This window comes from Dama dama, chromosome 19, assembly GCF_033118175.1.
Source record: "Dama dama isolate Ldn47 chromosome 19, ASM3311817v1, whole genome shotgun sequence".
Lineage (NCBI taxonomy): Eukaryota > Metazoa > Chordata > Mammalia > Artiodactyla > Cervidae > Dama > Dama dama.
Genome location: NC_083699.1, coordinates 9,260,349 through 9,285,592, shown reverse-complemented (window position 1 = coordinate 9,285,592; position 25,244 = coordinate 9,260,349). Strand labels below are relative to the sequence as shown.

General features: G+C 39.7%; 1 non-coding gene across 1 annotated transcript; it reads left to right on the top strand.

The window, feature by feature from the left end:
- Positions 1 to 354: 354 nt before the first annotated feature.
- Positions 355 to 489, top strand: LOC133074298 (small nucleolar RNA SNORA70). The gene has a single exon (XR_009697144.1). It is a non-coding gene; the product is annotated as a small nucleolar RNA SNORA70 (small nucleolar RNA).
- The last annotated feature ends 24,755 nt before the right edge of the window (positions 490 to 25,244 follow it).

Sequence of the window (25,244 nt, the reverse complement as noted above, 5' to 3'; positions counted from 1 at the left end):
TTCAGACAGTCTGAAGTCGACTAGTTTTCAACCCTTGGGTTAAAGATCAAAGGGTATAAGCCCACAGTCAACAAACCTTTCTATCACTCACAGTTTTGTTTTTTTACCTTTTTCTTAAAAGATGAGCAGATAATTAGATACCTGAGGAATCTTAACAAAAAAGATAAAGGCTAAAAAACACACACGAAAAGAGACAACTCAAGGAAACTAAAACTATGCATAAATGTGAGAACATAGAAAGGAAAATTACCATTGATATCCTTAGAGAGATAAGAGAGGATATTATGTCCTTGAAATGTGAGCAAGATGCTATTATTAAAGGAATATTAAAAAAAAAAAAAACCTCAGAAATATTTGCAGCTAACTAAGCCAACTGTGCTCTTTTCCTTTAGGGGGCCCAGTACGCAATGGCCTCAAACAGCAGCCTCCTCAGTGGGGTATGCAGCCTACTGCCTGTATCGGTTTCCTTATGGGACCTTGGCAACAAGACTTTCCAGTGGACATTCATGTCTGATTGCATGCTGTCCCAAATCTAGGCTCCAGACAAGTATGTGCAGCATTTTTGGAAAGCCCTAGGGTACAGTGGCCAGGGTCCACATTGGCCAAGCCATCATGCCCATCTGCACCAAGCTGCGGAACAAGGAGCATGTGATGGAGGACCTCTGCAAGGCCAAGTTCAAGTCTCCTGGCCACCAGAAGACCACAGCTCCAAGAAGTGGGGATTTACTAAGTTTAATGTGAATAAGTTTGAAAATATGATGGCAGAAAAGCAGTTCATCTTAGATGGCTCTGGTGTCAAATCCTTAATCGTGGCCCCTGCACAAATGGTGGGCCCTGCACTGATGGGGGCCTTGGCTCTGTCCCCTCCTCACTCATGTCCACCAATAAATCCTACTTTCCTGTCAAAAACAAAAAACTCAGAAACAAAAAAAAGTGATAACAGATATAAGAAAAGTATAAAATTAATACTATAAGGTAGAGAAAGGCAGACTATTAATTTGTTAGGGCTACCGTAACAAAGCATCACAGACTGGGTGTCTTAAACAACAGAAATTTATTTTCTCAGTTCTAAAGGCTACAAGTTGAAGATCGAAGTATAAGCAGATTTGGTTTCTTCTGAGACATCTCTCTTCAACTTGTTAGTGGCCACCTTCATGTTCACACTGCATTCTCCCTCTGTGTGTGTGTGTATTCTATCTTCCTCTTCTTATAAGGACACCAGTCATATTGGATTAGGTCCCATCCTAATGACCTCATTTTAACTTGATTATTTCTGTAAAGACCTTATCTTCAAATACAGTCACATTCTTAGATACTGGCAGATAGGACGTTAACTTATAAATGTGGGGGAACACAATTCAGCCCATTACATAGACCAAAAAGACTTAGAAATGAAAAACTGGAGAGTAGAGTAAAGAATAGTGGAGGATGGGTCAAGAAAATCCAACACCTGAAAAATATGAACTCCGGAATAAAAGAGCAGAAGAAAAGCAGAGAAGAATAAAGTCTTTAATAAAAAAAAATTTAAGACAATTTCTCAGAATTATAATACTCAAGTTTCAAGATTAAAAGTTTCTAGGAATATGCAAGAAAATAGATGAAGACAGATCCACACCAAGGCAATTATTTAAAAAAAATTAAAAATATGGGTACAGAGGGAAGATCCTATAGAAATCTAGAGGGAAAAATACAGGTTGTATACAAAAGGGTAAGAATCAGAACACCTTCAGAATTATCAAAACCAACATGGAGAGAGAGTGTAGCAATGTCTTCAAAAATTTAGAGAAAAAAATTTCTGAGTATGAATTCTACATTAGACAAATAACTCAAATGGAAAGCAGAATGAAAGCATCACCGGGAAGAAACATCTTAAAATTTTATCTTTTAACTACTCTTTCTCAGAGCTTCACCAAAATTAGAAAGTAAACAAAGAATGATACACATAGAATAGTGGTTCTCATTCACAGCTGCCCACTGGAATCAACCAGGATGCTTTAAGAAATACTGACAAGGGGAGGCCCATCTCCAAAGGTTCTGAAGCAATTGGTCTGGATGAGGTCTGGGCCTTTTAAATTTCCCCAGATGATTTTTATGTACATCCAAGGTAGATATGGAAGAAAGAAGAGACGGGAAGGGAAATCACCATGGTAAAAGAGAAGGGATTCTGGAACAAAAGTTCTACACTAAGAAAAGAGTGCAACCTATTGGAAAACCCCATGAGAAATTCCCTCCAATAGATGAAATAGAAACAATATCTACAGCAAGGTATAGGGAGCAAATTTGGACACCTGGTATAAAGTTTTGGTGTAGAGAGTGATAGGAATGTACGAAACAAAAGAAATTTTTAAAAAAAGGAAACAAAAGAAATTTAAAAAATAAGAAACTAATTCCATGGACGCAAAACCTATGCAAGAAGGAAATGTTATCAGAGCTTACTACATGATTCAGCTGTGAAAAAGAGTTTATATAAACACAGAATATCAGGGGGAGAGGAAAAGAAAGTGTATAGGTGTGCAATGGTGGGTTGGTTGTGAAAGAGTTGCTTTTCTTTTCCTATAGTGGGAGAATAAGACATAATGGTTAGAAAAGAACATCAAAAAGTAGCAGTACAGATGTGCTATTTAGAAAGCTAAACATTCTGGAAATGGCTCCTTCTGGAGAGTGGGGAATAGGTTGGGAAGCTAGGGGATTGCTGTTTTTCATAATAAGTTTTGACTTATTTTGACTATTTGACTTCTTAAACTATTAAACTATTTGACTTCTTAAACTATGCACATTTTTAACTTTAATATAAGTTTAAAAAAAAACTATAAGAGCTAAAAAGGAAAAAAAAAAAAAAAGATAAGACAGATTACTGAGGGATGACAAAAGAAAACATGAGAACAGAGAAAAGCTGGATCATGCCTTGATCTAAACCTTGACATCAGGGAGATCAATCAGAGTTTCCTACAGAAACACTTTGAGTGGAGCTCAATATTAAAGGCTTAAGTTAGGATGAAAAGAGCCATAACTTTTTTCAGGGATTAGAACTTTTGTGGCTTTCCTTTAAGGTCAGAGGATTTTTATCAGAGTGTAGAGCCATCTAAGGGGGCTTCTCTGAATCCACCTGCAATGCAGGATATGAGGGTGTGATCCCTAGGTCAGGAAGATCCCCTGGCAGAGGAAATGGCAACCCACTTCAGTATTCTTGCCTGGGAAATCCCATGGACAGAAGAGCCTGGAGGGCTACCGTCTAAAGGGTCTCAAAGAGTCAGATACGACTGAATGATTGAGTATGCAAAGCCATCTAAAGAAACCAGACACCCCAGTATTTAATTATCTAACAACTAATTAAATAAACATTGATTGACCATCTGCTCTACCCTGGATGTTAGATATAATAGGACAATGGTTAATTCCCCTTTGGACATCAATTTAGTCTCCTCAAAGTACTTGGTTATTAGTCTGTAGTGGGCTTTAAAAAAATCTCATTAACAGGGAACATGACTTTTTATGGAAGAATTTGCCTCTGTTTAGGAAAAAGTCTTGCTCATCCTCCAATACATAATTGAATAGCCAAAGATCTGGCAATATAGTATGTGGCCCAACTGCTTTGCCTAAGAATAGGAGTTTGCAGGGAGTAGAGTAGAGGGGGTGGACCAACAAGGGTCCATCTGGTCAAAGCTACGGTTTTTCATGTAGTCATGTACAGATGTGGACTATAAAGAAAGCTGAGTGCCGAAGAATTGATGCTTTTGAACTGTGGTGTTGGAGAAGACTCTTGAGAGTCCCTTGGACTGCAAGGAGATCCAACCAGTCCATCCTGAAGGAGATCAGCCCTGGGTGTTCATTGGAAGGACTGATGCTGAAGCTGAAGCTCCAATACTTTGGCCACCTCATGCGAACAGTTGACTCCTTTGAAAAGACCCTGATGCTGGAAGGGATTGGGGGCAGGAGGAGAAGGGGACGACAGAGGATGAGATGGTTGGATGGCATCACCAACTCGATGCACATGAGTTTGAGTAAAGTCCAGGATTTGGTGATGGACAGGGAGGCCTGGCGTGCTGCGATTCATGGGGTCACAAAGAGTCGGACACGACTGAGCGACTGAACTGAGCTGAACAGAGCAGGTGGAGGTTGGAGGAAACAGCTAAGTAACAGGGCAGAGGAGTCTAAAACACTAAATTAGGAACATCAATGTTCCATTTAAGGGTCTCTGTTTAAATGATGACGTACATTCGTATCTATATCCCTAAAGCCTTCAGTAAAGTATGCCACACATTTAAAGTCCTTATGAGAGTGAGGATTTTATCTTACTTTGGAGAAGTTTATTTGGTTCAAAACAGTGGAAATAAAGATACACTCCCCAAGCAGAGAGGGAAAAAAAAAAAGCAATCAGCAGAACAGAACTTGGTGACTGAAGATACTTATGAGTCACAAGACAAAAATGGGGATTAAAGTCAATTTTCTTTACATCTCAAGTGACAGCAAAATCTTAGCTGCTATTTGGGTTTCAACTCAATTATACCAGTTATCATAATCCATTTTAGATTATAGATGATTGTAGGTGATGTGTGTAGTTCCTGGGGTCGGGGTCACATTGAAATCCTGGCTATGGAGTGGGGATGGGGTCAGTTCATAGAAAGAGAGGGGTTCTAGGCAGAACCCCTAGACCAGCAATGAGTGTCTGTGACAGTGATTTTCCTTAACTCAGCAGTAATTGTTTACATCACTTGTTAGTCATTGTCTATTGTGTTGTTATTTGAGAGATCTTGGGTTGGCTGGCCATGGTAATACACCATAAACTTCTTGTGAGAATATTATATTTCTGTGTGCTCCTTTTGCACTAAACCCAAGTCAACAAATGAGATCAAGGAATAGGTTTTATGAAAGCAGAAACTGTGCCTGCTCTGTTTTACCAGTATCCTAAGATCCTGGATCCTGTATCCCAGGATAGTGCCTGGTCTACTATAGAAGCAAAATACAAATATTTGTTGAATTAATTAAAAAAAATAGCTACCCAGTAAATAGTTTGTTGAATAATGCATTTTTATGGGTTAGAACTGGAAGAAATGTGGAGATTGGTGGCCAGTGAGAAGTAAGACAGAAAAATACAGACTGTGTTCATCTGTATAACCTGTTATTACGGTCTCTTTTCTTTTCTCGGTGTTCAATAACCTCGGTTGCTACAGAATGGAATCATGATTACCTTAACTCTGTGTTTGGTGATTTTCCAACTAATTCACAAATGTATTTCAATATTTGCCAACAAACTGAACTGGATCCACACAAACAATCTCATGGCCAACAAACTGAACTGAACCCACTAAAGCATAAGCTCATTTTTCTTATTATTTCACTCCTTCCCCTTTGTACTCTTAGGCAAAGCAAGAATGCATAGGAAAGTATGGTTGGAGTTTAACGGTTGGAAACTACTCCTAAATATTTTGGAGAAAGGTAGCTATAAAGGCTGTTCTTGCTTGTCACCCTTCATTCTCTAAAGCTTTAGAATCACAAACTTCCTGCACTGAGCTGAAAGCTATGACTGGGTTTCAGTAGATAAATATCTTCCTGTTTGGGGGCAATATCAATTTTCTATGTGAATTGAAAACATGCTTGTCAATTTCACGTGCACGAATCTTGGAGAATATAGTTCTAGGAGGCATGGAAATTATCATATTAAAAGCTTTTATTTTGGGGAACAATTAATGTAATTAAAATACTTGGTCACATCTGATGGCCTCATTTTCTGAATACTGTGCTGATCAGAGTAGAATACACATGGATCGAATAGTGGATTACTTTTGCCTTCTGAATTTTTATTTGAGTCTGCTGAATAATTTTGTGTTACATAATTTGCCTCTGTTTTCTTATTGCCCTAGGTATTAGTGTTCACTGCATGGTGGCTCTCAGTTTTCTGGGGCTACCAGAGCAGAGTGCCTTAAGCAACAGAAATTTATTGTCTTAAAAAAAAAAAAAAAAAGAAATTTATTGTCTACGGTTCTATAGGCTAGACGTCCAAAATCAAGGTGTCAGCAGGGATAGCTCCTTCTGAGAGCTCTGCAGGAGAGTCTGTTCTGGGCCTCTTTCCCAGCTTCTCATGGATTTCTGATAAATATTGATATCCGCTGTCTTGTCGATACATCACCCTGAACTCTGCTTTATCTTCACATGAACTTCTCCCCATTACCAGGTCTGCCTTGGTGTTCAACTTTCCCCTTCTTATAAGGACACCAGTCATATTGGATTAGGGCTCATCATAATGAACTCAACTTGATCATCTACAAAGACTATTTCAAATAAAGTCGTATTCACAGCTACTGTGGGTTAGGACTTTAACATCTTTGCAGCGTTGGGGGAGGTTGGAGGACAACTCAATTCATAACAGTGGCATATTACTTTCAAGGATCGTTGTAAGGCAAAGCTGGTAAGAAATAAAAACCTCTTTCAAGTGTTAAGCTGGGTCTGAAGGGGCACAGTACAAGGGATGGTGGGGAAAGACAAAATATCTGACAAGCCATGGTAATGCAATTATTGTTATGCCTTTGATTACTATGTCACATCTGAGCCAAACACAAATGGAAAGGTCTTACTGAAAGAAATAGTAAAAAAAAAAAAAAAAAAAAGAGCTGGATGTTAGTTCCAGGTCTGTCATTTTCCCAGTCAAGTAACCATGTATAAGAAAACAAAATTCTGCAAGCCTCTTTTTCCTTGTCAGTAAACAGAAGATCTAACAGCTTGAGGCTTAAATGAGATGCTATGTAAAGCAACCAGAACTGTACCTGTAATTTAGCAGAGCTCAAAAATAGAACTTCCCTTCTCTCCCAATCCCTTTTGCACTCTCCTTCCCTTTTTGCTTTAAGCCTTAAAATTTCCCATACTACTGGCTTAAAATAAGTGAAAAATTTATAGCACCCCACTGCAATTTTTTAAGATAAGTGTTTAAAGGATGAGCCTGCATATATATTGTAAAAAGGCAATGATTCTGAACTCTTTTCCTGTCTCCTTTCTGACTCCTGGGTTAGGCATTTAGTCTCAACAGTTTCTTTAAAAAAATGTTTTCCTCTGACTTGGGTGGTTGTCACACGAACATATTAACCTATGACATTAGACTCCTGATGAATATGGGTGTGGATACTATTCACTGGAAGAGCCAAAAGGGTCTTGAGGGGATGTGATGAGATCAGGTTTGTTACATCTAAAATGCTTGTGAGCTATTCAACCTGGTATCCACTGAGCTCCTTCTCTGTGCCAGGCATTCAGATCAGTGCTGGTGTCTGCTTTTGACAAGGCTTACCTTTTCCTACCAGAGGAAGGCTATTTGTGGACAAGAGGTATTTGCACAGTCACAGTCCTGTATGTGAGGGTGAGTGAGGCCACAGGGAGGGTCCTGAGGAAAAGATGCCATTAAAGTTGTGCTCAAGTAACATAATAGCAAGGTTCTGCTCAAAATCCTTCAAGCTAGGCTTCAGTACTATGTGAACAGAGAACGTCCAGATGTACAAGCTGGATTTAGAAAAGGCAGAAAAACCAGAAATCAAGTCATCAACATTCACTGGATCATAGAAAAAGCAAGAGAATTCCAGAAAAAACATCTACTTCTGCTTCACTGACTATGCTAAAGCTTTTGATTGTGTGGATCACAACAAACTGTGGAAAATTCTTAAAGAGATGGGAATACCAGACCATCTTACTTGTGTCCTGAGGAACCTGTATGCAACTCAAGAGGCAATAGTTAGAACCGGACATGGAACAACAGACTGGTTCAAGATTGGGAAAGGAGTATGACAAGGCTGTATATTGTCACCTTGCTTATTTAACTTACATGCAGAGTACATCATGCGAAATGCCAGGCTGGATGAATCACAAGCTGGAATCAAGACTGCTTGGAAAAACATCAACAACCTCAGATATGCAGATGATACCACTCTAATGGACAGAAAGCGAAGAGAAACTAAAGCGGTTCTTGATGACAGTGATAGAAGAAAGTGAAAAAGCTGACTTGAAACTCATATTCAAAACATGAAGAACATGATATCTGGTTCCATCACTTTTGGCAAATAGTGAAAAAGTGAAAACATGACAGAGTTAATTTTCTTGGGATCCAAAATCACTGCAGATGGTGACTGCAGACGTGAAGTTAAAAGATGCTTGCTCCTTGGAAAAAAAAAGGCTATGACAAATCTAGACAACATACTAAAAAGCAGAGACGTCACTTTGTGGACAAAGGGTCATATACTCTGTTCAGTTCAGTTCAGTCACTAATTCTTGCCTGACTCTGTGACCCCATGGGCTGCAGCACGCAAGGCTTCCCTGTCCATCACCAACTCTCAGAGCTTACTCAAACTCATGTCTTTCGAGTCAGTGATGCCATCCAACCATCTCATCCTCTGTCGTCCCAATCTCCTCCTACCTTCAATCTTTCCTAGCATCAGGGTCTTTTCCAATGAGTCAGTTCTTCGCATCAGGTGGCCAAAGCATTGGAGGTTCACCTTCAGCATCAGTCCTGCCAATGAATATTCAGGCCTGATCTCCTTTAGGATGGACTGGTTGGATCTCCTTGCAGTCCAAGGGACTCTCAAGAGTCTTCGCCAATACTGCAGTTCAAAAGCACCAATTCTTCAGCAATTAGCTTTCTTTACAGTCCAACTCTCACATCCATACATGACTACTGGAAAAACCATAGCTTTGACTAAATGGACCCTTGTTGGAAAAATAATGTCTCTGCTTTTTAACATGCTGTCTAGGTTGGTCATAGCTTTTCTTCCAAGAAGCAAGTGTCTTTTAATTTCATGGCTTCAGTCACCATCTGCAGTGATTTTGAAGCCCCCCAAAATAAAGTCTCTCACTGTTTCCACTGCTTCACCATCTATTTCCCATAAAGTGATGGGACGAGATGCCATGATCTTGGTTTTCTGAATGTAGTTTTAAGCCAACTTTTTCACTCTCCTCTTTCACTTTCATCAAGAGGCTCTTTAGTTCTTCACTTTCTGTCATAAGGGTGGTGTCATCTGCATATCTGAGGTTATTGATATTTCTCCCAGCAAACTTGATTCCAGCTTGTGCTTCATCCAGCCAGTGTTTCTCATGATGTACTCTGCATATAAATTCAATAAGCAGGATGACAATATACAGCCTTGAAGTCCTCCTTTCCTGATTTGGAACCAGTCTGTTGTTCCATGTCCAGTTCTAACTGTTACTTCTTGACCTGCATACAGATTTCTCAGGAGACAGGTAAGGTGGTCTGGCATTCCCATCTCTTCAAGAATTTTCCAGTTTGTTGTGATCCACGCAGTCAGAGGTTTTGGCGTAGTCAATAAGACAGAAGTTGATGGTTTTCTGAAAATCTCTTACTTTTTCAATGATCCAGTGGATTTTGGCAATTTGATCTCTGGTTCCTCTGGCTTTTCTAAATCCAGCTTGAACATCTGGAAGTTCACGGTTCATGTACTGTTGAAGCCTTGCTTGGAGGATTTGAGCATTACTTTGCTAGTGTGTGAGATGAGTGCAATTGTGCAGTAGTTTGAACATTCTTTGGCATTGCCTTTCTTTGGGATTGGAATGAAAACTGACCTTTTCCAATCCTGTGGCTACTGCTGAGTTTTCCAAATTTGCTGGCATATTGAGTGAAGCACTTTCACAGCATCATCTTTTAAGATTTGAAATAGCTCAACTGGAATTCCATCACCTCCACTAGCTTTGTCCATAGTGATGTTTCCTAAGGCCCACTTCACTTCGCACTCCAGGATGTCTGGCTCTAGGTGAGTGATCACACCACTGTGGTTATCTGGGCCAGGAAGATCTTTTTTGTATAGTTCTTCTGTGTATTCTTGCCACCTCTTCTTAATATCTTCTGCTTCTGTTAGGTCCATACCATTTCTGTCCTTTATTGAGCCCATCTTTGCATGAAATGTTCCCTTGGTATCTCTAATTTTCTTGAAGAGATCTCTAGTCTCCCGTTCTATTGCTTTCCTCTATTTCTTTGCATTGATCACTGATGAAGGCTTTCTTATTTCTCCTTGCTATTCCTTGGAACTCTGCATTCACCAAATGGGTGTATCTTTCCTTTTCTCCTTAGCATTTAGCTTCTCTTGTTTTCTTAGCTATCTGTAAAGCCTCCTCAGACAACCATTTTGCCTTTTTGTGTTTCTTTTCATTGGGGATGGTCTTGATCACTGCCTCCTGTACAATGTCATGAACTTCCGACCATAGATCTTCAGGCACTCTATCAGATCCAATTCCTTGAATCTATTTGTCACTTACACTGTATAATTGTAAGGGATTTGATTTAGGTCATACCTGAATGGTCTAATGGTTTTCCCTACTTTCTTCAATTTAAGTATGAATTTGGCAACAGGGAGTTCATGAGCTGAGCCACAGTCAGTTCCCGGTCTTGTTTTTACTGACTGTATAAGCTTCTCCATCTTTGGCTGCAAAGAATATAGTCAATCTGATTTTGGTGTTGACTATCTGGTTATGTCCATGTGTAGAGTCTTCTCTTGTGTTTTGGAAGCTGGTGTTTGCTATGACCAGTGCATTCTCTTGGCAAAACTATATTAGCCTTTGACCTGCTTCATTCTGTACTCCAAGGTCAAATTTGCCTGTTACTCCATGTATTTTTTGACTTTCTACTTTTGCATTCCAGTCCCCTATAATGAAAAGGACATCTTTTTTGGCTGTTAGTTCTAGAAGGTGCTGTAGGTCTTCATAGAACTGTTCAACTTCAGCTTTTTTGGCATTACTGGTTGGAGCATAGACTTGGATTACTGTGATACTGAATGGTTTGCCTTGGAAATGAACAGAATTCATCCTGTTGTTTTTGATATTGCACCCAAGTACTGCATTTAGGACTCTTTTATTGACTATGAGGGTTAATCCATTTCTTCTAAGGGATTCTTGACCACAGTAGTATACATAATGGTCATCTGAGTTAAATTCAGCCATTCCAGTCCATTTTAGTTCACCGATTCCTAAAATGTCCATGTTCACTCTTGCCATTTCCAATTAGACCACTTTCAATTTATCTTGATTAATGGACCTAACATTCTAGGTTCCTATGCAATATTGTTCTTCACAGCATCAGACTTTATTTCCATCACCAGTCATCCTGGGTGCTGTTTTTGCTTTTGCTCCATCTCTTCATTCTTTCTGGAGTTATTTCTCCACTGTTCTCCAGTAGCATAATGGGCACCTACTGACCTGGGGAGTTCATATTTCAGTGTCCTATCTTTTTGCCTTTTTCATACTGTTCATGGAGTTCTCAAAGCAAGAATACTGGAGTGGTTTGCCATTCCCTCCTCCAGTGGACCATGTTTCATCAGAACTCTCCACCATGACCTGTCCATCTTGGGTGGTTCTATACAGCATGGCTCATGGTTTAATTGAATTAGACAAGGCTGTGGTCCATGTGATCAGTTTGATTAGTTTTCCGGGATTGTGGTTTTCATTCTGTCTGCCTTCTGATGGCTAGAGATAGGAGCCTTATGGAAGTTTTCTGATGGGAGAGACTGACTGAAGGGGAACTGGGTCTTGCTCTGTTAGGTGGGGCCTTGCTCTGTTAATCTTTTATCCAATTTTCTGTTGATGGGTGGGACTGTGTTCCCTTCCTGTTGTTTGACCTGAGGTCAAACTATGTTGGAGGTAATGAAGATAATGGGGCCTCCTTCAAAAGGTCCCATGCATGCACTGCCTCAGTGCTACGGACACTACACCAGGCCACCACCGGCCCAGGCCTCTGCTGGAGACTCCTGGACCTTCATGGGCAAGTCTGGGTCAGTCTCTTGTGGGGTCACTGCTCCTTTCTCCTGGGTCCTGGTGCACACAAGGTTTTGTTTGTGCCCTCCAAGAGTCTGTTTCACCAGTTCTTTGTAAATTCTGGTGAATCTATGGTGGGGTTAATGGCGACCTCCTCCAAGAGGGCTTATGCCATACCCAGGTCTGCTGTACCCAGAGCCCCTTCCCTTGCAGCAGCCCACTCCTGACCCATACCTCTGCAGGAGACACTCAAACCCTCAAAGGCAGGTCTGGCTCCATCTTTATGGAGTCTCCTGGTGTGCACAAGGTTTTGTTTGAGCCCTCTGAGCATTTCTGGTGGATATGGGGTTTGATTTTAAACATGATTTCACCCCTCCTACCTTCTTGCTGGGGCTTCTCCTTTGCCCTTGGATGTGGGGAATATTTTTTGGTGGAATCCAACATTCTCCTTTCAATGCTTGTTCAGCAGTGAGTTGTAATTTTGGAGTTCTCGCAGGAGAAGATGAGTGCACATCCTTCTATTCGGTCAGACAGTTACTCAAAGTGTACTCAAAGTGTGGTTTTTCCAGTAGTCATGCATGGATGTGAAAATTGAAAGTGAAAAGTCACTCAGTGGTGTCCAACTCTTTGCACCCCCATGGATTATACAGACCATGGAATTCTCCAGGCCAGAATATTGGAGTGGGTAGCCTTTTCCTTCTCCAGGGAATTTTCCCAACCCAGGGATTGAACCCAGGTCTCCTGCATTGCTGGCAGATTCTTTACCAGCTGAGCCACTGTACCATAAAGAAGGCAGAGTGCTGAAGAATTGATGCTTTCAAATCTTGGTGCTGGAGAAGACTGTTGAGAATCCCTTGGACTGCAAGGAGATCAAACTGGTCAATCCTAAAGGAATCAACCCTGAATATTCATTGGAAGGACTAATGCTGAAGCTGAAGCTCCAACACTTTGGCCACCTGATGCAAACATATGACTCATTGGAAAAGACCCTGATGCTGGAAAAGACTGAGGGTAGGAGGAGAAGGGGGCAAGAGAGGATGAGATGATTGGATGGCATTACTGACTCAATGGACATGAGTTTGAGTAAACTCTGGGAGATAGTAAAGGATAGGGAAGCCTGGTATGCTGCAGTCCCACGGGATTGCAAAAAGTCAGACACGACTGAGCGACTAAACAACAACAAAGTTATGGGTGATAAGGATAAGGCTCTAAGGACTCACTTCACTTATATCTTAGAACTAGTACTGATGGAAGAGGAAAAACCATAGACACTGCTCCTTATCGTGGAAAGGTAAGGCTCAATAGTTTTCTTATGACTGTACTATTAAAAATATACTTTAGGGACTTTCCTCATGGTCCAGTGGTTGGGAATCTGCTTGCCAATGCAGAGAACATGAGTTTGAACCCTGGTCTGGGAGAATCCCTTATGCCTCAGGGTGACTAAGCCCCTTTGCCACAACTACTGAGCCCTTGTGCTCTAGAACCCATGCTCAGGAATAAGAGATACCACTGCAATGAGGAACCTGTGCACCACAATAAGAGAAAGCCCACATGCAGCAATGAAGACCCTGGGCAGGCAAAAATAGATAAAAATAAATTAAGAAACAATAAACTTCAAAACAGCACACTGAAAACTTTATAGGTTACTTTGCATGATATCATGAATGTTATCCATTAAACACTGGAAACAATGTCTTATTAAGGAAGTTAGTAGAGAACCTTGAATCTAGGCACTATGGGCCTAATTCAATGATAAGAAATGAAGAGAGCATGGGATTCCTATCACATCCTTATTCTTATTGTAACCCTGTTTAAACACTTCAATAAGTGCTTTGATGAAATACAGTATTAAAGCTGGAACAGACTTAAGATATCACTTAGTCTAAGTGCCCCAGCTTGAAAGTGAAATTTAAGCACGCAGACATTAAGTCATTTGCTCAAGGTCACAGCCTCCTTCATAACAGTTTTTCTTACTTCTAGCCCTATTCTCTTTCCTTTTGGAGTTGTTAAGAGACAGCAATGAGATCATTTTAATTTTATAACTGTCAATTTCTATGTATTTCTACATGAGACATGCTTCTATATTTTCCTTATTTTGATCAAAATTAAATTATTGGTTGGTCTGAGATCCTTTGTGATTTGAGCTTGGATTGTTTCAACTAGAACCCATTACCTTGGAAAACTTGAATCCTTTCCTCCTCATTGCAGTATTCCTTCTTTTTCTATAGATGCTTGCCTTGACAAGGTCTATTACTATGTATATTTCAATCATTTCATTAGCTATTCTTACAATTTAACTTTGATTTTCATTAACTGCCAGGTGTTAGGCAGCTGCTCTGCTCATTTTGAGTTCATCCTAATTTTTGTGTTCCACTTTTACTAGCCTGGCCTGTTTTGAACAGGCTATCTTAATGGCTTGGCCTAATTTCAAGTTACAAAATAGATTTGTAATTAGTTAGATACCTGCCAAATCTAGTTGATTTCAAAATGAACCATAATTTTAAAATATCTTTCACTAATTTTTTTACTACTGGTTTTACATAATTTTATTTGCAATTTTGGATTAAAAAATAGTTATTTCATAATGATAAAGTCTAGGAATGCAAAGTAATTCTTAATTTGTTCTACATGATCCATAAGCCATAGGCATTCCAACAAAGGGATTATTATGTTAGTTCTATCTTTCTTATTAAAGTTGGTATCTTGCAGACATTTATTGCATAAATATTCAGTTTTATTAGTTTCAAGAAAGAAGCGTTTCCTGTCTTCCTTCTGCAGACTCAAGTGACAAATATGCTTATTGGTCACCAGGTCAACCTGTGGTAACAAACATTTTGAAAGTCTGTGTGATCAAAATGTTTTATTTTGACTTGGTGTTATTAAGAATTTCTTGGGTTGACAAAGTCTTCACCAGCTCAGACTGTCTCATTGACTCGATGACTTTATCAAGGAAGAGCTGGAATCCTAGTAAATGAGCAGTATAATGGGGTACTCTTCTGGCTGAGCTGAGTCTGGGTTTATAGGCCACGCAATTTCCTGACCTCTGTTCAGGGATTGAAGATCCCTGGGCAGAAAGTTCTTTTGAAAAGGTCTTGTTCTTTCCAAAAAATCCCTATGTAGCATCTTTAGCTGGATTGCCCTTCTAGGTTAAAGAGCAGATCTAGCCTTTAGCAATAATTCTTCAGACTCATGGAAGTTGCACAAAATACTGATTGAGCTAACTGCCTAAACTTTTGTAGGAAGGGTTCAACCCACTGAAGTTCTTTGGATTATAGCCCAATTAGTCTGATAACCCTTGCAATTTTTAAGGTGACTACTTCTCATTTTTTTGTACCTCAACTGCTGTAATGTTTCACAAAAAATTCCCTTTCAAATCTTAGACATTTAAAATACAGCTAACTTCTTCCCGCAGTCATATTCTGAGACCATATAGGAGCCATCAAACTGCTGACCCACATTGCTTGAATAGCTCTGAGTCTTTTCACTTTGGTGGGCTACCTTTTCTGCCAATCCTTACTTATTCCAGTTCCTTTGATTTTCCTAGTGAATGTAGTGACTTGTGTGGCTATTATTTCTTAAGAATAGAGTATTTTAATATATGCTCCATTTTGGAGCAGCTCTCCATGCTGGGACCCATCAAGTCAAACTGAAATGCATTTTGTGAGAATCTGAAGAATAGTTCTTTGGAGGCTCTATGTATCGTTAAGACCTACATGCCTGTAGTATTAAGGAAAAAGAAATATTTTAAAACTAAAAATGTTATTGACTCAAAAATATGAAGCACATGTACAGATACATATAATTTATATTTCATGTAAAATCTGAGTACATTTCAATACGTTTGGTATGAAGTAGGATGAAGCAAAAAGTTAAAATACCCAAGGTCTAGAAAGCTATTAAACGCCTTAGTTTCTAGGGCAGACATTAAATTTAAAATTAGTGATCCATGTCTGAAAGCAGCATAATACACATTGTTTTCAAGTGCACATGGGACATTCTCTAGGATACACTACATGTGTGTGTGATAAGTTGCTTCAGTAGTATCCGACTCTTTGCAAACCTATGGACTGTAGCCTGCCAGGCTCCTTTGTCCAAGGGATTCTCTGGGCAAGAATGCTGGAGTGAGTTGCCATGCCCTCCTCCAGGGAATCTTCCCAATCCAGGGATTGAAATCACGCTGCCTGCAACTCCTTCATTGCAGGCAGATTCTTTACTGCTGAGCCACCAGAGAAGCCTAATACATTACATAATAGGCCACAAAGCAAGACTCAGTAAGTTTTAGAAAATTAAAGTTATATCAAGCATCTTTTCTAGCCACAATGCTGTGAGATTAGAAATCAACTTTAAGGGAAAAAAATACAAAACTCATAAACACATGGAGGCTGAACAACACACAACAAAACAAGCAATAGATCACTGAAGAAATGAAAGAGGAAATAAAAAAATATCTGCAGACAAATGAAAACACAATATTCCAAAATCTCTGGGATGCAGCAAAAGCAGTTCAAAGGGGGAAGTTTATAATGATACAAGCTTATCTCAGGAAACAAGAAAAATCTCAAACAACCTAACCTTACACTTAAAGCAACAAGGGAAATAAGAACAAACAAAACCCAAAGTTGGTAGAAGGAAAAAATCGTAAAGATCTGAGCAGAAATAAATGTATTAGAGATTAAGAAAACGGTAGAAAAGATGAATGAAACTAAAAGCGGGTTCTTTGAAAAGATAAACAAAAGTGATAAACCTTTAGCTAGACTCATCAAGTAAAAAAGGGAGAGAGCCCAAGTCAAAAAATTAGAAATGAAAAAGGAGAAGTTACAAGCAACTCCTCCACAGAAACACAAAGGACCATAAGAGACTACTATAGGTAACTACATGGCAATAAAATGGACAACCTAGTAGAAATGGACAAATTCCTAGAAAGGTACAATCTCCCAAGATTGAACCAGGAAGAAACAGAAAATATGAGCAGACCAATTACAAGTACTGAAATTGAAACTATAATTAAAAACAAAAGTCCAGGACAGATGGCCTCATAGGAGAATTCTATCACACACTCAGAGAAGAGTTAACATCAATCTTTCTGAAACTATTCCAAAAAATTGAAGAGGAAAGGAACACTTCCAAAATCATTCTATGAGGCCACCATCACCTTGATACCAGAACCAAAGATACCACAATGTAAGAAAATTCAGGTCAGTATTACTGATGAGCATAGACACAATAATTCTCAATAGAATAGTAGCAAGCCAAATCCAACAATACATTAAAAAATCATATACCATGATCAAGTGGTATTTCTCCCAGGGATGCAAGGATTTTTCAATATCTGCAGATCAATCAGTGTGATATACCATGTTAATAAATTGAAGAATAAAAACCATATGATCATATCAGTAGTTGCAGAAAAAGCTTTTAATAAAATTCAACATCCATTTATGATAAAAAAAAAAACCCTCCAGAAAGTGCACATAGAGAGAATCTACCTTAACATAATAAGGGCATATATGCCAAACCCACAGCTAACATCATATTCAATGGTGAGAAACTAAAAGCATTTCCTCTGAGATCAGGAACAAGACAAGGATGTCCACTCTCACCATTTTTATTCAAAATAGTTTTGGAAGTCCTATCCACAAAATTAGAGAAGAAAAAGATATAAAAGAGTTTCAAATTGGAAAAAAAAGAAGTAACACTGTTACTATTTGCAGATGACACAATACTATGCATAGAAAATCCTAAAGATGCTACCAGAAAATTACTAGAGCTCATCAAAGGATTCATTAAAGCCATAGGATATAAAATTAATATACAGAAAACTGTTGCATTTTTATATACTAATAAAAGATCAGAAAGGGAAATTAAGTAAAACAATCCCACTTACCACTACACTAAAAAGAATAAAAAAGCTAGGAATAAACCTGCCTAAGGAGCATAGAATGTGTACTTCAACTGTAAGATGCTGATGAAAGAAATCAAAGATGACACAAACAGATGGAAATCTACCCGGGGTACTTGGATTGGAAGAATAACTATTGTCAAAATGACTATACTACTGAAGGCAAGCTACAGATTTAATACAGTTCAGTCGCTCAGTTGTGTCTGACTCTTTGTGACCCCATGGACTGCAGCATGCCAGGGTTTCCTGTCCATCATCATCTCCTGGAGCTTCCTCAAACTCACGACCATTGAGTCAGTGATGCCATCCAACCATCTCATCCTCTGTAATCCCCTTCTCCTCCTGGCTTCAATCTATCCCAGCATCAGGGTCTTTTCAAATGAGTCAGTTTTTCCCATCAGGTGGCCAAAGTATTGGAGCTTCAGCTTCAGCATCAGTCCTGCCAACGAATATTCAGGACTGATTTCCTTTAGGATGGACTGGTTGGATCTCCTTGCAGTCCAAGGGACTCTCAAGAGTCTTCTCCAACACCACAGTTCAAAAGCATCAATGCTTCAGTGATCAGCTTTCTTTAGAGTCCAACTCTCACATCCGTACATGACTACTGGAAAAATCACAGATTGACTAGAGAGACCTTTGATGGTAAAGTGATGTCTCTGCTTTTTAACATGCTGTCTAGATTGGTTATAGCTTTTCTTCCAAGGAGCAAGCATCTTTTAATTTCATGGCTGGAGTCACTATCTGCAGTGATTTAGGAGTCCCCCAAAATAAAGTCTCTAACTGTTTCCACTGTTTCCCCATTTATTTGCCACGAGTGATGGGACCAGATGCCATGATCTTAGTTTTCTGAATGTTTAGTTTTAAGCCAACCTTTTCACTCTCCTCTTTCACTTTCATCAAGAGGCTCTTTAGTTCTTTGCTTTCTGCCATAAGGGTGGTGTCATCTGTGTATCTGAGGTTATTGATATTTCTCCCAGCAATCTTGATTCCAGCTTGTGCTTCCTCCAGCCCAGCATTTCTCATGATGTACTCTGCATATAAGTTAAATAAGCAGGGTGACAATATACAGCCTTGATGTACTCCTTTCCCGATTTGGAATCAGTCTGTTGTTCCACGTCAAGATTTAATACAATTTCATATCAAATAACCAATTTTTCACAGAACTGGAACAAATAATTTTAAATTTTGCATGGAAACATAAAAGACCCTGAATAGTCAAAACAATCCCAGGAAAGAAGAAGAGAGCCTGAGGAATCATGCTCCTTGACTTCAGAATATAGAGTATGATAGTGTACTCTACAGTATACAGTACGATACTGGCACGGAGACAGATTTACACATCAGGAGAACAAGATAGAAAGCCTGGAAATAAACCCAAATACCTATGGTCAATTAATCTGCAACAGAGGAGGCAAGAAAATTCAATGGAGAAAAGACAATCTCTTCAATAAGTGGTGCTGGAAAAACTGACAGCTACCTGTAAAAGAATGAAATTAGAACATTCTCAAATACCACATACAAACATAAACTCAAAATTTAAAGCCAACTACTATAAAACTCCTAGAGGAAAACATAGGCAGAACACTCTTTGACTTAAATCACACTAATATCTTTTTGGATACACCTCTTATAGTAACAAAAATAAAAACAAAAATAAACAAATGGGACCTAATTAAAAACTTTTGCACATTAAGGGAAATCATAAACAAAACAAAAAGACAACCCACAGAATGGGAGAATATATTTGCAAATAAAATGGCCAACAAGGGATAAATCTTCAAAATATACAAACTGCTCATGCAGCTCAAAATAAAAAAAACAAACAACCCAATCAGAAAGCAGGCAGAAGATCTAAATAGACATTTCTCCAAAAAGACATACCAATGGCCAAAAAACACATAAAAAGATGTTCAACATCGTTCAGTATTAGAGAAATGCAAATCAAAGCTTCAGTGAGGTATCACTTCATATTGGTCAGAATGGCCATCATCAAAAAGTTTACAAACAATAAATGCTGAAAAGAGTGTGGAGAAAAGGGAATCTTCCTACACTGTTAGTGGGAATATAAATTGGTATAGCTACTATGGAGAACAGTAAGGAGGGTCCTTCAAAAAGTAAAAATAGTTGCCCTATTATCCATAGTCCCACTCCTGGACATATATCTGGAGAAAATCATAATTTGAATAGATATATGCACACTAGTGTTCATGGTAGCACTATTTACAAGAAGCAAGACATGAAAGCAACCAAAATACCCATCAACAGATGAACAGATAAAGATGTGGTATTTATATACAATAAATGCTATCCAGCCACAGAAAAGAATACAGTTTTGCCATTTACAGGAATGTGGATGGACTTGGAGGGCATTATGCTCAGTGAAATAAATCAGAGAAAGATAAATACTTATGATATCACTTATATGTGTAATCTAAAAAATACAACAAACTAGTGAACATAACACAAAGAAGCAGACTCACAGATACAGAGAACAAAATAGTGGTTACCAGTCAGGGAGGCCCTGGAGAAGGAAATGGCAGCCCACTCCAGTACTCTTGCCTGGAAAATCCCACGGACGGAGGAGCCTGGTGGGCTACAGTCCATGGGGTCGCCAAGAGCTGGACGTGACCGAGTGACTTTACTTTCACTTTCAGTGGGGGAGGAACTGGAGGGGGCAACACAGGGGTGGTGGAGTGGGAGGTGGATACTGCCGGGTGTAAAATAGGGTCAAGGATGTGTCGTCAATGAGGAACATAACCAATATTTTGTAATAACTGTAAATGGAAAGAAATCTTTAAAAATTGTATAAAAATTAAAAACGAAATTAGCTATCCATGGGATACTAGATGTGACAGATGCCACAGACATCATTTATTTCAATTCCTTTCTCTCCAGCCTTTAACGGTTTACTTGCTTATTTTCTCACAGATGAAGAAAGAACCCAGATAAGATTCTGGGATTCTCCCAAATCCACAGAACCAGTTAGGGACACAGCTTGGTTGACCCCGCGAGTCTTTTGTCTCCTGACACAGCATTTTATTTTTGTTTGTTTTTAAAAGTGGTGCATCATTGTCCACAACAGTTTATGGGTATAACATGAAAAGGTCAATTATATTCTAAGTTGGGAGACTTCCCTGGTGGTCCAGGGGCTAAGACTCTGCTCTCCCAATGTGGGGGTCCAGGTTCCATCTCTGATCAGAGAACTAGATCCTACATGCTGTAACTAAGGGCAAACATTTGCTACAACTAAAGTACCATGTCCTGCAATGAAGATCAATGATCCTGTGTTCAGCAACTAAGAACTTGTGCGGCGCTCCCCCCCCGCCCCCCAAAAAAAATTTAAGTTGGAACTAAGTTAAGAATTGATGCTTTTGGTAGGGGACGTATGTACACCTATGGTTAATTCACACTGATGTATGACAGAAATCAAACCAATATTGTAAACCAATCATCAATTAAAAATTAAAAAAATAAAAGTAATCCTCAAAATAAAAAGAAAAAAGCATTGATGCTTTCAAACTGTGGTGCTGAAGAAGACTCTTGAGAACCCCTTGGATAGTAAGAAGATCAAATCAATCAATCATAAAGGATACCAACCCTGAATACTCATTGGAAGGACTGATGAGGCTGAAGCTCCAATACTTTGGCCACCTGATGTGAAGAGCCAACTTATTGGAAAAGACCCTGATGCTGGGAAAGACTGAAGGCAGAAGAAGAGTGCAACAGAGGATGAGATGGTTGGATGGCATCACTGATTCAATGGCCATGAATGTGGGCAAACTCCAGGAGATGGTGAGGGACAGGGAAGCCTGGCATGCTGCTGTCCCTGGGGTTTCACAGTCAGACATGACTAGGTGACTTAATGGAAACAATAAGATGTAATTCAGCATTTCATCAAGGTTTTCAAAAGAAAGACTGTGAAAATAAATTTCAGTCTCTCAGCTCCTATAAGATTAGGACCAGTGTTGTAGAATGGGGGCTATTCCGAATCCTTCCTAAGGCTGTTATAGACTGTTATAGACTGCATCTCAGGGCATACTTCCCAGAGCTGCAGGAGATGGAGTGTTTAAGGGGACAAGAGATGATATCCAGTATGTTTAGAGTTGTTGCTTTCCAGAACAGTCAGAATGGCTGCTGCGGAAGAGAGCAAAAATAGTCACAAATATTCTTGTGTGCATCGTGCTCAGTCGTGTCTGACTCTTTGCAGCCTCATGCACTGTGGCCCACCAGGTCCCCCTGTCCATGGGATTTTCCAGGCAAGAATACTGGAGTGGGTGGCCATTTCCTTCTCCAGACAATCTTCCCAACCCAGGGATCAGACCTGCATCTCTTGCACCTCCTGAATTGCAGGCAGATTCTTTATCACTGTGCCGACTGTGAAGTCCAAATACTGATGAGCTCCCTACATTTCCCAGTCTTGCATTTGACTAGCTCTGCAATAAAATATGAGTGAAAATTTTGGCTGTCACTTCTAGGTCTGTGTGATAGTGTGTTTTTTGTGTCCTGCTCAGTCCCTCTCTTACATCCCCAACCTCCAACCCACTATCCACATGGGGATAAGAAGCAAAGAATTCCAAGATGATGGTAAAAACTCTGAAAGGAGCCCGGTAACGGTCATGCGTAAGACAACGGTCACCAGTAAAACCGTCCCACTCTGGAGGATTTCATGTGAAGAACTTTGTGCTCTACAGGTTTGTGACTGTTTGTTACAATAACTTATATTAATTACCTAAACACATCCAACTGTCTTTTAAATGTTAGTTATTAATTTGACTCTGATGGCCTGGGAATTAACATAAAGCAGTAGCTTTAGATGAAATCAGACAATTTCTCTAATATATTGAATAATTATTTCATCATATCAAATGCAGACTTCCAGACTGTTGTGCAGTGTGTAACATAATTTATCTAAAGTTTAAGCCCACAATCTTTATTTTCTCAATAGGTATTATTTTCACATTGATTACACAGTCCCTGAGGTTGTATCATATAGTTTCTCTGGTCATTAAGATATAGATATTCAAACCTATATGTTTTCCTTCCAGAGACAGATGACTTTATAATGACTCTTTGCATGTGACTGCACATAGACTAAACTGCTGTAATGAAGAGTCCCCTCCTTCACCCCAAAATACTCTGATTGAAACAAGCAGGAGTTGATTTTTCTGTTATTAGTCTAGAATAGGCCCACAGTGAGGCTGCACAGGGCCCAGACCCTATTAATCTTGCTACTTTTCCAACCCATGTGGAAGTAAGCTCATGAGCACCACATCTGTATGTTTGAGTCTGCATGGAGTGCAAGCAATCTCCTTCCTAAACTACATGGTGCAAAAGTTGAATGTATCACTTCTGTTCATATTCTATTTGCTGAAACAGTCACACGTCCACCCCTGGCTGGAAAATGTGGTTTTAATCTCAGTAGCTGTGTGTCCAGACAAAACACATGTATTCTGCTATAAAAAGGAAGGAGAACAAGGGACATAGGGATGCAGCAGTTTTTACCTGACTAACCACATTGGTAAAAGGACAGAAATGGTATGGATCTAACAGAAGCAGAAGATACTAAGAAGAGGTGGCAAGAATACACATAAGAACTGTAGAAAAAAAGATCTTCACAACCTAGATAATCACGATGGTGTGATCACTCACCTAGGAGCCAGACATCCTGGAATGTGAAGTCAGATGGGCCTTAGAAAGCATCACTACGAACAAAGCTAGTGGAGGTGATGGAATTCCAGTTCAACTATTTCAAATCCTGAAAGATGATGCTGTGAAAGTGCTGCACTCAATATGCCAGCAAATTTGGAAAACTCAGCAGTGGCCACAGGACTGGAAAAGGTCAGTTTTCATTCCAATCCCAAAAAAAGGCAATCCCAAAGAATGCTCAAACTACCGCACAATTGCACTCATCTCCCACGCTAGTAAAGGAATGCTCAAAATTCTCCAAGTCAGGCTTCAGCAATACGTGAACCATGAACTTCCAGATGTTCAAGCTGGTTTTAGAAAAGGCAGAGGAACCAGAGATCAAATTGCCAATATCCACTGGATCATCAAAAAAGCAAGAGAGTTCCAGAAAAACATCTATTTCTGCTTTATGGACTGTGCCAAAGCCTTTGACTGTGTGGATCACAATAAACTGTGGAAAATTCTGAAAGAGATGGTAATACCAGACCACCTGACCTACCTCTTGAGAAACCTGTATGCAGGTCAGGAAACAACAGTTAGAACTGGACATGGACCAACAGACTGGTTCCAAATAGGAAAAGGAGTACGTCAAGGCTGTATACTGTCACCCTGCTTATTTAACTTATATGCAGAGTACATCATGAGAAACGCTGGGCTGGAGGAAGCACAAGCTGGAATCAAGATTGCTGGGAGAAATATCAATAACAGATATGCAGATGACACCACCCTTACGGCAGAAAGTGAAGAGGAACTAAAGAGCCTCTTGATGAAAGTGAAAGAGGAGAGTGAAAAAGTTGGCTTAAAGCTCAACATTGAGAAAACTAAGATCATGGCATCAGGTCCCATCACTTCATGGGAAATAGATGGGGAAACAGTGGAAACAGTGTCAGACTTTATTTTGGGGGGCTCCAAAGATCACTGCAGATTGTGATTGCAGTCATGAAATTAAAAGACGCTTACTCCTTGGAAGGAAAGTTATGACCAACCTAGACAGCATATTAAAAAGCAGAGACAATACTTTGCCAACAAAGGTCCATCTAGTCAAGGCTAAGGTTTTTCCAGTGGTCATGTATGGATGTGACAGTTGGACTGTGAAGAAAGCTGAGCGCCGAAGAATTGATGCTTTTGAACTATGGTGTTGGAGAAGACTCTTGAGAGTCTTTTGGACTGCAAGGAGATCCAACCAGTCCATCCTAAAGGAGATCAGTCCTGGGTGTTTATTGGAAGGACTGATGTTGAAGCTGAAACTCCAATACTTTGGCCACCTCATGGGAAGAGTTGACTCATTGGAAAAGACCCTGATGCTGGGAGGGATTGGGGGCAGGAGGAGAAGGGGATGACAGAGGATGAGATGGCTGGATGGCATCACCGACTCGATGGACATGAGTTTGAGTAAACTCCGGGAATTGGTGATGGACAGGGAGGCCTGGCGTGCTGCGATTCATGGGGTTGCAAAGAGTAGGACACGACTGAGTGACTGAACTGAACTGAACCACACTGGGACTTTCAGCCACATTTGACTATCAGAAGGAATCTGTCATATTTTGTACTCAGTTCAGTTCAGTTCTGTCGCTCAGTCATGTCCGACTCTTTGCGACCCCATGAATTGCAGCACGCCAGGCCTCCCTGTCCATCACCTACTCCCGGAGTTTACTCAAACTCATGTCCATGGAGTTGGTGATGCCATTCAGCCATCTCATCCTCTGTCGTCCCCTTCTCCTCCTGCCCCCATATTGTACTATTCTACAGTAAATACCCTTGCAAATGAAAATCATTGACATCCCCTGAAATAATAAACAATACCTTTATTATCATATGGCAACCTTTTATTTCTTCCAATTTCCAAGGAATGAAGGCATGGAACATGTACTTTCCTATAATACTTTTTTAACGTGTTACTCTATGAGCCTTCATGTATTTTCTCTTG